The sequence below is a fragment of the Carassius carassius genome, chromosome 29 (assembly GCF_963082965.1).
Source record: "Carassius carassius chromosome 29, fCarCar2.1, whole genome shotgun sequence".
In the NCBI taxonomy this organism is placed as follows: Eukaryota; Metazoa; Chordata; class Actinopteri; order Cypriniformes; family Cyprinidae; genus Carassius; species Carassius carassius.
In genome coordinates, this window is record NC_081783.1 from 6,565,168 (window position 1) to 6,582,742 (window position 17,575).

A 17,575-nucleotide genomic window follows, 5' to 3' on the forward strand; every position below is an offset into this window, starting at 1 on the left:
TTTTTTTTAATTCAGGTTTATTTTTTTATCGAATTCTGTTTTCCATTCATTTTCTGGATTCCGTTTGAACAAATTTCATTCAATTTCAATAATAAAAAGCATCTCTTATTAATGAACCAAACCGTAAACTGTGCATCAGTGCCATTCATTCACACAAAGATGCATTTTTCATCTTAATATTCACAGATACTGGTCCATATCCAAGACATTTTTCATTTTTATAAATGGATTCTGGGATTCTGTTTGTATTTTCCACCTCACAGAAATCATAGGGCCCTACTAGAGAATGGTCACAATGGTTGGTTAATCGATTACAATGCAAAAGTAATGCCTGCACACTGATATAACTGCTCTCTAAATGTTTTTTTTATTGCAACGTTTTGACCATCAGGTCTTCATCAGGCACGGTGCATTTTTGATTAATCGATTCGCCATCAAACTTTAAGGTTTAGTTCAACTAGAACTCGAAGAACTCGCAGATAACATCAAAAATATCTTAATTTGTGTTCCGAAGATGAATGAAGGTCTCATGGGTTTGGAACGACATGAGGGTGAGCAATTAATGACAGAATTAAAATTTTTGGGTTAACTATCTCTTTAAAGCTTAAATGATCTAAACTATTTTTAATAGTTAAATAGTTTAAGTACAGGGATTAGAAAAGTCAAAGTCACTGATGACATCAGCTAAAAAGGAACAGTGACATTTTAGAAATATTTTAATAAAAATTACAAACAAATGATTTTGATAGATTGCTCATACACATTCTTTCTTAAAGTGACAGTGCAGGCAAAAATAAAAATTCTATCATCATTTAGTCTTCCTAATGTTTTTCTCTATGCACATAGAAGACATGACCTGCTTATCTTTTATACTCAATGATAATAGATGGTGTCAAAGGTAATAAAGCAAGATTTATATTCAGGTCTATCTTTTGGTCTGCTCTACACAGAAAGCTATCATATGGAATAAAATGTTGGGGCTTGACAGCTCATGTCCACATTCACTTTGACTGTATGGAGAAGAGACGCTTGGATTCTGGGTGAATAAATGATGGCAAAACATTTTTTTCATTTAAAATTGATAAAGAAAAACAGATTTAATTTAGACAATTTATTCCAAAAGAAGATTTGTACTCCTTGTGCAACTCTTCAGTGCTCACAAAAAACAGCACTGGATGTCTTCCTTTAATGCATTTATATCTTTGAGGAAAGAAGAGCTAAAACACATCTAAATGCTTCACACTGCTCTTTTAAACGTCATCTGCCTGGTCATCTGGATAGTTACGACTGTCTGCATCAGCAGGCATGCAAATCAACAATGACTTGATTTGCTGTTAAAACTTTTAATTCTTTTTTGTGGGGGGGGGTTGGATAATTTTTACTTATGTAATTGCAGCTTTAATGGGTTGTTGGGCTCACAAATCCGAATTGAGCTGCTTATCAAGGAAGGCATGATTCCAACAGAATGGAATCTAAATGGAATCCCAACGCATTCCAAATGGAATTTGCGGAAACACTAAATCCCAATGGTATCTGTGCAATGCTAACAGTTCAGACGGAATGTCAAAGTGTCATTCCATATGACTCAGATCTGTGACTGTCCACCACCCAAAGCAATTTAAGCACTTGTCTGTGTCTTTAAGCAGCCACAGGGCAGCTTTTAACAGTGATGTAGTCCAAACAAAATTTGAAGTGAGTGAGTGTGGGGGTGTCTCCTTGCTGACCAGTGTGATGTGGTGCACTTAATGGAGATGAAAATGGGTGTCTGGAGTGTCAGCGTGCAGGTACAGCATGATCAATGTGTGCTGTTGAGGTCTTGGAGATGGTCCACCAACCAACTGCTGCATCATTCAATGAAACTCCCACACATGCAGCTCTATACAACACCTAGTCACACGTAGCCAGACCTTTGACTAAATGGCATAAAGCCTGGTCCACACTGCAGCCGGTGTTCTGTCAGTTTGTCCTACCCTGTCAGATTTTGTTACCTCCCTTTAAAACAGTGGGTAGTACAATTCGACAACAAAAAATGCTACCTGTAAAGTTACGGTTTATTAACATTTACACCTACCACAACCCCAAACCTACCCTTACAGTAATGCAAATACAGTAATTATGTGTTCTATTCGTGGTTGTAGCTAGAAGGGATAAAGCTACACGAAAACAACAATAAATATTTTTCCTACCTATTAGATTGTGTTTTATTAAAGTGCACACCTACCCCAACCCTAAACCTACAATTACAGTAATGCAGATACATTAAATATTGTTGTTCAACATGAGAAATAGGATGCAATATTTATGTGCGTATGCGCAGTAAATCCTGGTAGGAAAATCTGAAGGGTAGGATAAAATGTCAGGAAACCGGTTTTGGCAAAGAACTGCTTAATAAAGCGGGCTTAACATAATCAGAGTTGGAGCGTTTCTCTATAATAAAGTTTACATTTACTGCAAAACACTGTGATAGTGTTTTAAAGTACAACATGACAATAAGCAATGTTCATCTGTCTCCCAGAATGATCCCATCTGAGAATCATGCCAGTGCTCAATTGACCAGTAGGAAGCTGAAAATCTCACCTGAAATCTCACTGTGACCAATGTTATGCACTGGATTCACACTGTTTGGTATCTTTTAACTTCAATTTAAAGTCTAATGTCCAAATATCTGAATATTGTATATACACAAACATTGTTGTTAAATGTATTAAATAATTACTTTATGCATACTAAACTTAGTTGAAATGTAGCAAAATATAGTGGATAGAAAGTAATTTGTACATTTAAAAAGTTTAGGGTTTTTTTATTTATATTTTTGTATATATCTTGTTAACCAAGTATGTGTAAAAATACAGTAATATCGGTAATATTGTGATAGTTATAGAACTGTTTTCTGGTTTAATATATTTAAAAAATAATATTTATTCCTGTGTTGACAAAGCTGATTTTTTTGTAGTAATTACACCAGTTTTCAGTAGGGATGCTCCGAAATGAAAATTCTTGGCTGAAGCCAAAACTGAACAAAATGAAACACTGGGCCGAAGGCCGAATACCAAACAAATGATTTTTTTTTTGCATTTCCCCCATGTTTTATGCCAATTTTTTCACCACTGCATAAATTATAAATAGCCGAAATTATATTTTTACTGTTTTGTCTTTCTTTTCAAGAAAGACGAGCTAACGAGCACTCGTTAGCTTGTCATTAGCGTTTTCATTCGAACCTATCGCTGTTTTCTTTTCTCCTCTCCTCTCTCTTGCTCCAGTTTTTCACAAGTTCATCAAAAAACCGCAGTAAGAATATTTTGATCAAGCACTGTGAGTAATGGCTTCTCCTCATGCGCGTAATTTTGCAGGGGGGTTACGGGGGTCATGACCCCCCAAAAATCAGATCCAACTAATATAACCCCCCCAATATCATCACATCATTCAGATTAAAATAAATATGAAATAGTCAGAATGAATACTTTTGTTCGTTTTCTTTATTAATTTAATTTGCCAGCAAGAAAGATAGTATCATATTTTAAATAATCTGTAATGTACCCCCCCCGCCCACCGAATCCGACTACTTGGTATTACCCAACCTGCTTTCTCTCGACACCGGCCAAAAAAAAGAAAAGAAAATCCCTGACCGCTATTGCTAAGTTAGCTGTTAAGTTAGCTCAGCGTTTCTCAAAGTGTGGGGAGTAGAGACATGAAAAACAGGTTTGGTGCCCATCTTTTTAATTCCTTTATTTATTGACCATACACTCAAAACAAAGACACATTTAAATGTAAGCCTTACTTAACCTTTTCTCACGTAAGTTTAAAAGTTTTTCAAGGCGACCGTTATTGATCGTACTATCGCTTTATGGTTCCCATGGAGATGAATCATTCATTGCTTGTCAGCGCTGAATGACTGATGATCTGCTTTTATTTCCTTATATATATCTCATATTCTGATTGTCAAATATGTGCAAGTGGATGTGTTTTGTTGTTCAAACAACTTTAGTTGGGCTGTATTCGCAACGTATTTTAGGGATCTATCTTATTAAAATACCTAAAAAAAGGGGGGGTGCATAATTAAATTATGCAAATTAGCATGTTACCTTTTACACAAGAAAATTATTCAATAAATAAATAAATTAATAAATATGCCGCGAGTTTAACCCCCCCAATGGTAGACCCAAAGTTACGCCCTAGCTTCTCCTGCTATTGTTATTTGCACCTCTTGCCACATGTACAGTTTATCAATCTCAGAGCCCCTGCAGCAGGGCAACTGAGTGACAGTGAGGCAGCGTAGTCGTGGGTCAAAACACTGCTCTTCTGTTCCGATCAAAACATTAAACAGGTTCTCCCCACTCAGTGATGCACCCACTGAGAAATCTGATGAAAGTGCTCTAGTTATTTGTGATTCTATTGTACAGAACGTGAATATAGAGACAACAGCCACCATAGTCAAATGTTTACCGGGAGCCAGAGCGATCTTGCCATCTTGGCAAATTTAAAAGTGCTGGCTAATGCTAAATGTAAATACAGTAAGATTGTTATTAATGCCGGGGATAATGATGTTCGACTTCGCCAGTCGGAGATCACTAAAAATAACATTAAAGAGGTGTGTGAACTTGCAAGCACGATGACAGACACTGTAATATGTAGGGCTGTGACGGTTGCCGTGACAACCGCGTCACCGCGGTGGTCGGTTGCTACCGCGGTTGTCTACTGCCACCGGCGGTAGTGCACGTGACGTCACAAACTCTATAGCAAGCATAATAAAAAGTTTTGTATATAAGTGTAATAACTGTAATAGTTGCAAATTCTAAGTCTATGGTAATTAACAAATTACCTCAAACACAGCGTTTCCTTTAGATATGCAGATTTGAGCGCAGGAAAATACAGTTTATGCATTCAGCAAATTAATTTAGTGTTGGGCGATGGATCTTGTTGGGAAAGCAAATACCGCATCACCGATCTGGAGTCATCTGCATTCATGTCACCCATCGGCGTTTGCACAAGTTCTCGTGATCGCAAACGCTGGCTGGTCAGGTTTGGTGAGGCTTTCTCCAAACTGGCCAAATACAAACGAGACAGCGATGAATAAAAGATGGTAACAAAAAATATGGCAACGATTCCTATTTCAAAGAGAGCGCGTTCAGATGAAGAGTTAGTTATTGAGCTTGCTTGGTGGCGGAAAAGTAAACGGACGCAACACAACCGCGTTGGGACAGGTTTAGTCTGTCTAGTGTCTATACAGGACATATGAACTCTGTGTCAGTAGCCTACATCACAGACCGGATGGGGATTTATCATGTCGTGTTGTGCTGCATCCAGTGTAGCATCACTGATTATAATCAGTATTTTGTCGCGCTGCGTCGTTCGTGTCCGTTAGATAGGGTGTATTTAACTTTCTTATTTAGGCTACTTTCTTGTTTAACTGAATTATTTCTTTGATATTTATTTTAGTGTTTTGCAGGCGGCGTTCACTGACAGAAGTGCTCAAATAAACACTAACTGACGAGTTAAATAGGATGTGTTAGATGAGTGAGACAGTGCTGGGCTGATTTCTAGACGTGCATACATATAAATTTATCCTGTATATAATATATATAAAATATATTACATGCATGCACAGTTTAAGTCAGCTTTAATCACCTTTTTTGGTAATTCAGACTGGCTGAACTGACCGTCTGCTAGCTGCCTCACGTCACAGAGGTCAGTTAATTCTCAGTACATAGAGACTCTTTCACCTAGATATCACACTATAGAGACTATGTCTGTTCCCCGAACTAGAAAATACAAAAAACGTCCAAACCAAGTTAAGATTAACAATTTGAGGTTCAACAAATAAAAAACAGATGCAATATGGATAAACAAATGATAAAGCTTGGCTTATTGAATATCAGATCCCTTTCTACGAAAACACTTTTTGTAAATAATATGATCACTGATCATAATATAGATGTACTGTTTGACAGAAACCTGGCTAAAACCTGATGATTACATTATTTTAAATGAGTGCAACCCCCAAGATTACTGTTATAAACATGAGCCGAGTCTAAAAGGCAAAGGGGGAGGTGTTGCTTCAATTTATGACAACGTTTTCAGGATTTCTCAGAGGGCAGGCTTCAAGTAAGTATATACTCGTTTGAAGTAATGGTGCTTCATATAACATTATCCAGAGAAACAAATGTTAATGAAAAATCCCCTGTTATGTTTGTACTGGCTACTGTATACAGGCTACCAGGGCACCATACAGACTTTATTAAAGAGTTTGGTGATTTTACATCCGAGTTAGTTCTGGCTGCAGATAAAGTTTTAATAGTTGGTGATTTTAATATCCATGTTGATAATGAAAAAGATGCATTGGTTTCAGCATTTATAGACATTGTGAACTCTATTGGGGTTAGACAACACTTTTCAGGACCTACTCATTGTCGAAATCATACTCTAGATTTAATACTGTCACATGGAATTGATGGAGCTGGAGGAAAACAAAACTAGAGGTATTTCGTATTGCTTGGCGGGAAAGTAACCTATCAGAAAAGCATTAAAAACTGCTAGATCCGATTACTTTTCTTCTCTTTTAGAAGAAAACAAACATAACCCCAGGTATTTATTCAATACAGTGGCTAAATTAACAAAAAATAAAGCCTCAACAAGTGTTGACATTTCCCAACACCACAGCAGTAATGACTTTATGAACTACTTTACTTCTAAAATCGATACCATTAGAGATAAAATTGCAATCATTCAGCCGTTAGCTACAGTATCGCATCAAACAGTGCACTATAGACCCCCTGAGGAACAGTTCTACTCATTCTCTACAATAGGAGAGGAAGAATTGTATAAACTTGTTAAATCATCTAAACCAACAACATGTTAGACCCTATACCATCTAAGCTCCTAAAAGAGGTGCTTCCAGAAGTCATAGATCCTCTTCTGACTATTATTAATTCCTCATTGTCATTAGGATATGTCACCAAAACCTTCAAACTGGCTGTTATTAAGCATCTCATCAAAAAACCACAACTTGACCCCAAAGAACTAGTTAATTATAGACCAATCTCGAATCTCCCTTTTCTGTCCAAGATACTAGAAAAGGTGGTATCCTTACAATTATATTCCTTCTTAGAGAAAAATGGTATATGTGAGGATTTCCAGTCAGGATTTAGACCGTATCATAGTACTGAGACTGCTCTCCTTAGAGTTACAAATGACCTGCTCTTATCATCTGATCGTGGATGTTTCTCTCTATTAGTTTTATTGGATCTTAGTGCTGCGTTTGACACAATTTACCACAACATTCTTTTGCATAGACTTGAACACTTTGTTGGCATTAATGGAAGTGCATTAGCATGGTTTAAATCATACTTATATTACCGCCAACTAATGGAATGCATAGTCGATATAAAAAACTGGATGACGAGTAATTTCTTACTGCTAAATTCTGAAAAACAGAGGTGTTAATTATAGGACCTAAAAACTCTGCTTGTAATAACCTAGAACACTGTCTAAGACTTGATGGTTGCTCTGTCAATTCTTCGTCATCAGTTAGGAACCTAGGTGTGCTATTTGATCGCAATCTTTCCTTAGAAAGCCACGTTTCTAGCATTTGTAAAACTGCATTTTTCCATCTCAAAAATATATCTAAATTACGGCCTATGCTCTCAATGTCAAACGCAGAAATGTTAATCCATGCATTTATGACCTCAAGGTTAGATTATTGTAATGCTTTATTGGGTGGTTGTTCTGCACGCTTAGTAAACAAACTACAGCTAGTCCAAAATGCAGCAGCAAGAGTTCTTACTAGAACCAGGAAGTATGACCATATTAGCCCGGTCCTGTCAACACTGCACTGGCTCCCTATCAAACATCGTATAGATTTTAAAATATTGCTTATTACTTATAAAGCCCTGAATGGTTTAGCACCTCAGTATTTGAATGAGCTCTTTTTACATTATAATCCTCTACGTCCGCTACGTTCTCAAAACGCAGGCAATTTGATAATACCTAGAATATCAAAATCAACTGCGGGCGGCAGATCCTTTTCCTATTTGGCGCCTAAACTCCGGAATAACCTACCTAACATTGTTCAGGAGGCAGACACACTCTTGCAGTTTAAATCTACAACCCGAATTCCGGAAAAGTTGGGACGTTTTTTTAAATTTTAATAAAATGAAAACTAAAGGAATTTCAAATCACATGAGCCAATATTTTATTCACAATAGAACATAGATAACGTAGCAAATGTTTAAACTGAGAAATTTTACACTTTTATCCACTTAATTAGCTCATTTAAAATTTAATGCCTGCTACAGGTCTCAAAAAAGTTGGCACGGGGGCAACAAATGGCTAAAAAAGCAAGCAGTTTTGAAAAGATTCAGCTGGGATAACATCTAGTGATTAATTAAGTTAATTGATATCAGGTCTGTAACATGATTAGCTATAAAAGCTTTGTCTTAGAGAAGCAGAGTCTCTCAGAAGTAAAGATGGGCAGAGGCTCTCCAATCTGTGAAAGACTGCGTAAAAAAATTGTGGAAAACTTTAAAAACAATGTTCCTCAACGTCAAATTGCAAAGGCTTTGCAAATCTCATCATCTACAGTGCATAACATCATCAAAAGATTCAGAGAAACTGGAGAAATCTCTGTGCGTAAGGGACAAGGCCGGAGACCTTTATTGGATGCCCGTGGTCTTTGGGCTCTCAGACGACACTGCATCACTCATCGGCATGATTGTGTCAATGACATTACTAAATGGGCCCAGGAATACTTTCAGAAACCACTGTCGGTAAACACAATCCGCCGTGCCATCAGCAGATGCCAACTAAAGCTCTATCATGCAAAAAGGAAGCCATATGTGAACATGGTCCAGAAGCGCCGTCGTGTCCTGTGGGCCAAGGCTCATTTAAAATGGACTATTTCAAAGTGGAATAGTGTTTTATGGTCAGACGAGTCCAAATTTGACATTCTTGTTGGAAATCACGGACGCCGTGTCCTCCGGGCTAAAGAGGAGGGAGACCTTCCAGCATGTTATCAGCGTTCAGTTCAAAAGCCAGCATCTCTGATGGTATGGGGGTGCATAAGTGCATACGGTATGGGCAGCTTGCATGTTTTGGAAGGCTCTGTGAATGCTGAAAGGTATATAAAGGTTTTAGAGCAACATATGCTTCCCTCCAAACAACGTCTATTTCAGGGAAGGCCTTGTTTATTTCAGCAGGACAATGCAAAACCACATACTGCAGCTATAACAACAGCATGGCTTCGTCGTAGAAGAGTCCGGGTGCTAACCTGGCCTGCCTGCAGTCCAGATCTTTCACCTATAGAGAACATTTGGCACATCATTAAACGAAAAATACGTCAAAGATGACCACGAACTCTTCAGCAGCTGGAAATCTATGTAAGGCAAGAATGGGACCAAATTCCAACAGCAAAACTCCAGCAACTCATAGCCTCAATGCCCAGACATCTTCAAACTGTTTTGAAAAGAATAGGAGATTCTACACCATGGTAAACATGCCCCGTCCCAACTATTTTGAGACCTGTAGCAGAAATCAAAATTGAAATGAGCTCATTTTGTGCATAAAATTGTAAACTTTCTCAGTTTAAACATTTGCTATGTTATCTATGTTCTATTGTGAATAAAATATTGGCTCATGTGATTTGAAAGTCTTTTAGTTTTCATTTTATTCAAATTTAAAAAACGTCCCAACTTTTCCGGAATTCGGGTTGTAGATTAAAGACCCATCTCTTTAACCTGGCTTACACATAACATACTAATATGTTTTTAATATCCAAATCCGTTAAAGGATTTTTAGGCCGAATTAATTAGGTAAACCGGAACCGGGAACACTTCCCATAACACCCTATGTACTTGCTACATCATTAGAAGAATGGCATCTACGCTAATATTTGTCTGTTTCTCTCTTATTCCGAGGTCACCGTAGCCACCAGTTCCAGTCTGTATCCAGATCAGAGGGTCACTGCAGTCACCCAGATCCAGTACGTATCCAGACCAGATGGTGGATCAGCACCTAGAAAGGACCTCTACTGCCATGAAAGACAGCATAGACCAGGACAACTAGAGTCCCAGATACAGATCCCCTGTAAAGACCTTGTCTCAGAAGACCACCAGGACAAGACCACAGGAAACAGATGATTCTTCTGCACAATCTGACTTTGCTGCAGCCTGGAATTGAACTACTGGTTTCGTCTGGTCAGAGGAGAACTGGCCCCCCAACTGAGCCTGGTTTCTCCCAAGGTTTTTTTCTCCATTCTGTCACCGATGGAGTTTCGGTTCCTTGCCGCTGTCGCCTCTGGCTTGCTTAGTTGGGGTCACTTCATCTACAGCGATATCGTTGACTTGATTGCAAATAAATGCACAGACACTATTTAACTGAACAGAGATGACATCACTGAATTCAATGATCAACTGCCTTTAACTATCATTTTGCATTGTTGACACACTGTTTTCCAAATGAATGTTGTTCAGTTGCTTTGACGCAATGTATTTTGTTTAAAGCGCTATATAAATAAAGGTGACTTGACTTGACTTCAAAAAAACCTACTTACTAATATTTGCCTAACATTAGGGCTGCACGATGTGTCGTTTAAGCATCGATATCGCAATGTACGAATCCACGATAGTCACATTGCAGGATGTGCGATGTAGGCTGTCGTAGTTGATCTGTTATTCATTAACTGTACGGGCCAGCTGCTCCCCGGCCCTTGACGAATGTGATTTGCGGATTAATTGCAATGCTTAACCATCATAGAGTGAAAGTTTATCATTTGCATTTGTTTTTAAGTCCAGTCAGTTTAACAAGGCAGAGAGAGAGAGCGCGAGAGAAAGAGTGCGAGAGAGAGCGCGAGAGCGAGAGAGAGAGAGCGCGAGAGAGAGAGAGAGAGAGAGACAGAGGAAGAGAAAGAGAGAGAGAGAGAGAGAGAGAGAGAGAGAGAGAGAGAGAGAGAGAGAGAGGGAGCGAGCCCCGGCCGCACACTCACCGTCTTTAAATAACACGAGTGCTGTCTTGCTCTCTCTCCCTGGCGCATATTAATCAATTGACACGATGGTGTCGATGTTTAAATCAATTAAAATGAGAATGTAAGTGTGCTCACCCCATTTTTGTTTGTAAGAAAAAAATTGATTAGATAAAAAGATAAAATGACAATACTAACATTTGTGAATGTTGATGGACTTATCTTAAGTTAAATTATTTTGGCAAAAACCCACCGGAAGACCTCAGTGTATCTTTTTATTGACAACAGCAGATTCATAAATGATTCTCAATACAAATTTGAGAAGATGTTTGTTGCACATATCACATTTAGAGCTGAAACAACGAATCGATTAAAATCGATTATTAAAATAGTTGTCAACTAATTTAGTCATCGATTCGTTGCTAAATAACTTTTATTTGCCGTAAGCGGCTCATTTCGTGCATATTTCAAATCTGCGGTGACCAAAGTGTGGCAGTAATGAGCCACCGGAGGTTTTACTCAGCCAGTACAACAGGAGAAGTAGCGAATAGCCAATAGCTGGCCTTGTTTTATGTCACGTGCTTCCTGAACAGCGTCTCTGCAGCCATAGACATCATATGATGTCTATGTCTGCAGCATTCAGCGTGATGTGGGAGTACTTTACATTGAGCCTTTAAAAAAGAAGAGTAACCTGTAAACTCTGCACTACTGCACTGTTTAAGGGGACGTTCACATATCGCGTCTTTTGCGTGCTCAAGTTCGTTATTTCCAACACCGCACCGCATCGAGTTAAAAACATTTAAACTTTTCAAAATGCCGCAACCGCACGCGGGTCATGTGACAAGAACTAACCAATCAGCTTCATCCTTTCCCGTAACAACGTTAAAAGCTCAGTCAAGATGAAAGGAACAGCTGATCATAGTTGTATATGGATTTCCATTTTGAAATAAATTTAGTAGCAGAGCTACTGCAAGCGATTTTTTGAGCTGCAAATCCATTTATCCTTTGCTGAAATTTCCGCGTCTTCAAGGAGAGAGCACGTCATGGTTGCTTAGCAAAGGCAGACGCCTCAGGGGCGCTTCTGCGCGAGCGCTTTGGAAAGAAGGAGAAAGCGGTGCGCCTAGCGTTTTCCACGCATTTTTAGGCGCGATTTGTGAACGGCCCCTAAGACTTTCACTTGTGCAGATTCTCCAGTACAATGTTGTTTGCAAATGTTTAGTCGTAAAAGCTGATAACATTGCTTTTTAACAGTTAACATTTAAAGCTTTACAAACATTTTCTATGATCAGTTTGTCGTTTACCAGTTCAAAATTCAGTCGTGCAGCCTAATTATGACTGAATGAGAGAGGTAAATGTAGATATTATTATTATGTAAGTATTATTCACTGCTCTTTTTCACACAGCAGGTTTTTTGTGTGTGTCCTATTTTTTTTCTGGACAACCTTCTGATGGATTTTACTTTAAATTGTGAGTTCCATTCAGGTTTCATGCCATTGGCACTTTTTTTGAAGGATTGTTTACAATTTCACAGCAAAAGCTATAAAGCTTTTTCCCAGTAAATAATAAAATACAATGCACTGCAATTTTATTCTGTTTTATCCTTATTCTTTGTGAAAATATGTTCTGAAAGATTCCTTAATAAGCTTTGTTCAGGATGTTAAACTACTTTAGGAGCTCTAAGGACTGCCATGGTGAAAACATTATTTGAAATCTCCTTGTGAAATTTGCTAGAGTATGGGTCAGTGTTCTGATTGCAGAAGAGTTCGACAAAGGATTACTAACACAATAAAACAACTCCAGGTATATTTTTGATGAGGATATGACAGTGCAAAATGGTTAAAATCTCTTAAATCTATGCTGAATGATAAAGACCATTTATTAATAATTTACTTGGGGAAAAAATGGAAAAAACTAAAATATAAGTACATAAAACGATTAATCGATTAATCGTAAAAATAATCGACAGATTAATCGATTATCAAAATAATCGTTAGTTGCAGCCCTAATCACATTGTTAAAATAATGTATAAAAAAAATTAAAACAATTTACAAATGCATTTGGGTGTATTAATGTTAGCTATTAATTATTAACTTGATGGCTGATTTGAAATGACAATATATAAATTTCTACAATACACGAACATTTAAACAAAACACAAGAATTATTATGTCTGAACAAAGCACAGAATTACCTGAAACTTTTCTTTTATTCAGATTAGAGCTTGCCAAGTCAAGAAAGTACTTTTGTGGGCAATATGCATCAGACAGTCTACCAACAGATGGCTGTAGAGGTTAATGGGATGGTCGGTGGGTGTGCCATCTGAGGCTGATGCCATACACAACAACACATCGCTACAATTCTTCTCAATAAAACCACCACAGGCACTTGCATGCAGAGATGTCACAGGTATGTGCAACATTGTTAATTGTGTGCCCTGACACTCGTACGATGCTTTCATACACTGACATTGAGAGCAATTGCATCAGCGGCATGTGTTGTGGGAGTGTGAGGGTAATGAGCAGACCGTCTCAAAGGAGCAGACAGGTGATCCTGCCAAAGCACACATGAGAAGCAGCCTCACAGCCAAGCTTTAACATTCTGGAAAACAGTAAGAACACGCCTCTCATTTCAATAGTACACACTACACAGAGAAACAAAAAAACACGGGTCGCCACCGCAGAGAGATGCAGGAAATATGCTGAGGGCTCTGACAGCGTCCCCACGAGCCGAGAAACACAAGAGATAAAAAGCTGTAAGTCATGTTATGTAGGATGGACTAGGTCAGGGATCTCCTTTGCGTAGTCATGGTAACAAACCCGGCAACCGAGAGTAAGTTTTGCCACATACTGTGTCCTCACTACTGATTGGCCAGAGAGGAAGAAAGGGAGAGGGAGGAAGAAAAAGAGAGAAGGCACAAATGAAGAAAGCAGACTGCATATCTGATTAAACTACAATATCCTTATGTAGTAATCACTGAACCTTTTCATGGTGAATCTCCATGTACAAAAAACTAATTCCCCAGAACTGTATTTATTTTTCCTTTCCGGATTTTTAAGATTGTACACTAACAATTTTAGTGCCCAAAAACATCATGTTTTTCATTAAAAAATGTTAATGTCATTTGAAGGCGCACTCATTCATTTTTGTGAAATGGTGGTTTTCTAGTACTTCTAGCAAGAGGAACCACTAAGGAAGTAGCATTTAACTGGTCATGTGATTTCAACATGACGGCCCCCATAAGACAACCCACTCCATGTATAATAGTCTCAGCCTGCATACGGCACACAACATTGGAAACACTTCAGAAGATTCAAAGTTGTCATCTGATTGGTTGAATTCTACAGGATTTTCTGAAGAAGTGTGTGTCGTGTTCTTTAACATTCTGCCTGGAAACAACAGTGCCATGGCCCACTCATGGAAGGAGTAACAATCTAACAACTGTAACAGATAACAATGACAGATTATCAGGATCAACTTAACGCTGGATTGACAAAGTATTTGAAATATGTAAAGTTCGCAGCATAGACTCTTTCAAATTTGTCCAAGAGTTTTATACACCGCTCTGTTATTGTGGGGACATTTCTACATCCCTAAACATGATGCGGCACAAAACGAAATGTGATTGGTTGCTTTGCCTGTCAGTCATATGGCCTCTTGGGCGGGCCTTGGCCATTCAAAGCAGCCAAGGTTCCCAGACCTTCAAATGTGAGACTATGCAAGACTATGCTTAATAATACTTAGCATTTATTAGACACATAGAGTTTGTCTGACGCAAGGGTTGTATCATTTAAAATGTTTCATATGCAACTATTCAAAATTCAAACTCAAAAAGGTCAGCAAGATATTTTTTTTTTAAAGAAATTAATATTTTTTTCTGTGCATTTACACAATAAATTGATCAAAAGTGACAATATAGACATTTTGTTACAAACTGTTTCCTTTTTCAAAATAAATTAAACGTTCTGTTCGTGAAGGAATCCTAAAAAAAAACAATTATTACTGTTCCCATTGAAAATATTAAGCATTACAAATGTTTGGATCAGTAGTAATATAATAAGAAATGTGTACTAAGCAGTAAATCAAAATTAGAATGATTTCTGAAGGATCATGTGACACTGAAGACTGGAGTAATGATCCTGAAAATTCAGCTTTGCAATCGCAGGAATAAATTACATTTTCAAATATATTCAAATAAGAAGCAGTTACTTTTAATTGTAATAATATTTCAAATATTACTGTTTTTACTGTATAATATGAAAGCAGTTTAGGAAAGCATAAAGAGACTTCTTTCAAAAACATTTAAAACGCAACCGCACACTTTTGAACAGTAGTGTACTTTAATATTTTTTAATACTTTAATATTGACATGGTACATCAATTCTGTTATTGCAAAAGGGTTAAAGTATCCTGTTTTCCATGATATGTCCCTATTAAATGTGCTTCCTGGAACAGTGTCTCTCAGTGTCCATTTAGTTGTCCTATTTCCTAAAAATAGCTTTTCAACTCATGTTCATGTGAATTAGACGCTGCCAATGACAGTACCTGCTGATTTAGTTTTTCAGACAGAAGCCTGTGCCAGCATCAGTACTACATCAATAACCGAATCACATTTACATAGACCATCTGACTGCCTAAATCATGCATCTCTGATACTTTTTCAAGCTAATCAAACCAGATTAATTGTCAATGAACATCAAAAACGCTGGTGGAAGGAAGTACACAGTAGCAGCCATTAGGGGATGTCGATAAATTAGCAGAGATGTGGAGCTGTGGAGAGGCGCAGAGGAAAGAGAGGCCTGGGGGGATGAGATTGGGTCTGGAGATACAGGCTGAAGATATTTTAACATAAAAATAAATCAATGACCATGACTGAAGGGGAATGCACTTAAAACTTGAGATATTACACAAGATATACATAAATGTTAAAGGCAGCTCAAGTTAACAGTCTCTTTTAAAAGTCAGAGAGCTGCTCATCACCCCATGTAAGAGAGGGGCGGGGGGCTCATTAGCATTTAAAGGGACATTCACTGAATCGGCTCGCTGTGAACAGAGCTGTTTTTTACAAGGTATAAAGGCTGTTGTTTTACACTTGCTCAAGAAATTTTAACCAAAGTATGTTATAGACTTTTCCCTGAGACCCTACAGAATCATATCAACTTGTGGAAAATGGTCATCCGTTTTTTTCTTGTAAGTGTAAGTCTTAATAATGAAAAGATTTGCAACGCAACGAGAAAAAAAGAAAATTTAAGTCATTATAATCAGGAATTATTTCCCCACTGGATGCAACAAATGCCTCTTTTGTAATGGGTTTTATTGGTTTTGTCTCATCACTGTCTCACACACAGTATTATGGTAAAGGATGTAACATTTCCGTCACACACTTGAGGCATTTGGCCAAACACAACGCACTGGAAAGCTGGCCAATCAGCGTAGACATTGCTTTTCAGAACGATGAGCTGAGTAAAAATGTATGCGTTTCAGAAAGCCGGGGCACAGAGGAGCAACAACAATGTAAAGTATGTGGAAAATCGTGTGTTTTTTTTAACCTTAAACTGCATAAACACTTTGCATTACACCAAATATACAAAATAAATGTTCCTTTTTAGCAATGTCATATGACCCCTTTAAAATTCAGTTTAGGGGTTGGTTCAGGGTTAGTACCTAGTTATTGCCCAGTTATTGTAATTACTATGAGTAAACAGTATTTACATGCGGAACAGCATTGTAAAATAAAGTGCTACCTATCATATTTTATTCATGTGTTAGAAAACAACAACAATCCAATCAATTTGATTGGAACAGACAAAATAAATTTCCACCCTACGCTTTTTCTTGTTCAAGAACCCTTTTCACTCAGATTTGTCACAATAAAGGACTAAAATTTTAGTTTCATGCTGACTTTAAGCGCACCTCCCCTTAGCATTTCAGCAGGCACCATTAAAACTCCTCAGAGACACACGCATATAAACATCACAAAGGATTTCTCTCGTTTATTTTCTCGCTTTATTTGATCTACCTCCCTCTCTGGCATAACAGCAATCTAACCCTGAGTTTTTAGATAGTGACGGCTGTCTGCGTTTACTGCTCTGATAAAAACAATCAAACAATTGGATGGGCAAGTAATCTGCACAGGTCACTGGCGCCCAGTGCTAACAACTGTAACACGGTTCAGAGGGATTACTGTATCCAGTCGGTTGGTGTTGTTGCTAGGCCTCATGTAGCTTTCTCTCTCACTCCTCCTCCTCCCCAGCTCCCCCACACATGCTAAACACAGCCAAAAATGGCCAAATATTACATTCTAGTTCAATAAAGGAGGAGACAGCTGCACAGAGAGGACCTTGTCTGGCTCTTTAGCTGCCCATAAACGCATACACAGAGACATAAACACACAAACACATTTGCTGTGCTCATAGCTCAATACTCAGTGCCACGGTTAATGCGAGCCTCATTAAGCCACAGAGTGCTGCTGGCTGCTGCTTTCTGAGATTAACATGGAAAAATCCGAAAATAAAAGGTACAACAAATATGTGAGCTTATAAATTCATAAATCAAAAAACAAACATCTTTATATTTATGACAAATCACCCAAAAGTGGAAATTCTGTCGTAATTTGATGTTCAAAA

At 37.9% G+C, this 17,575-nt stretch overlaps 2 protein-coding genes across 7 annotated transcripts in view; both read right to left on the minus strand.

Annotated features, from left to right (window-relative positions):
- The window catches only part of LOC132109490 (uncharacterized), a 106,931-nt gene that overhangs the window by 75,964 nt on the left and 13,392 nt on the right, over positions 1 to 17,575 (minus strand). The window lies entirely within an intron of this gene.
- LOC132109493 (muscleblind-like protein 3) overlaps positions 1 to 17,575 on the minus strand; it is a 37,696-nt gene that overhangs the window by 17,626 nt on the left and 2,495 nt on the right. The gene's annotated exons all lie outside the window — the stretch shown is intronic.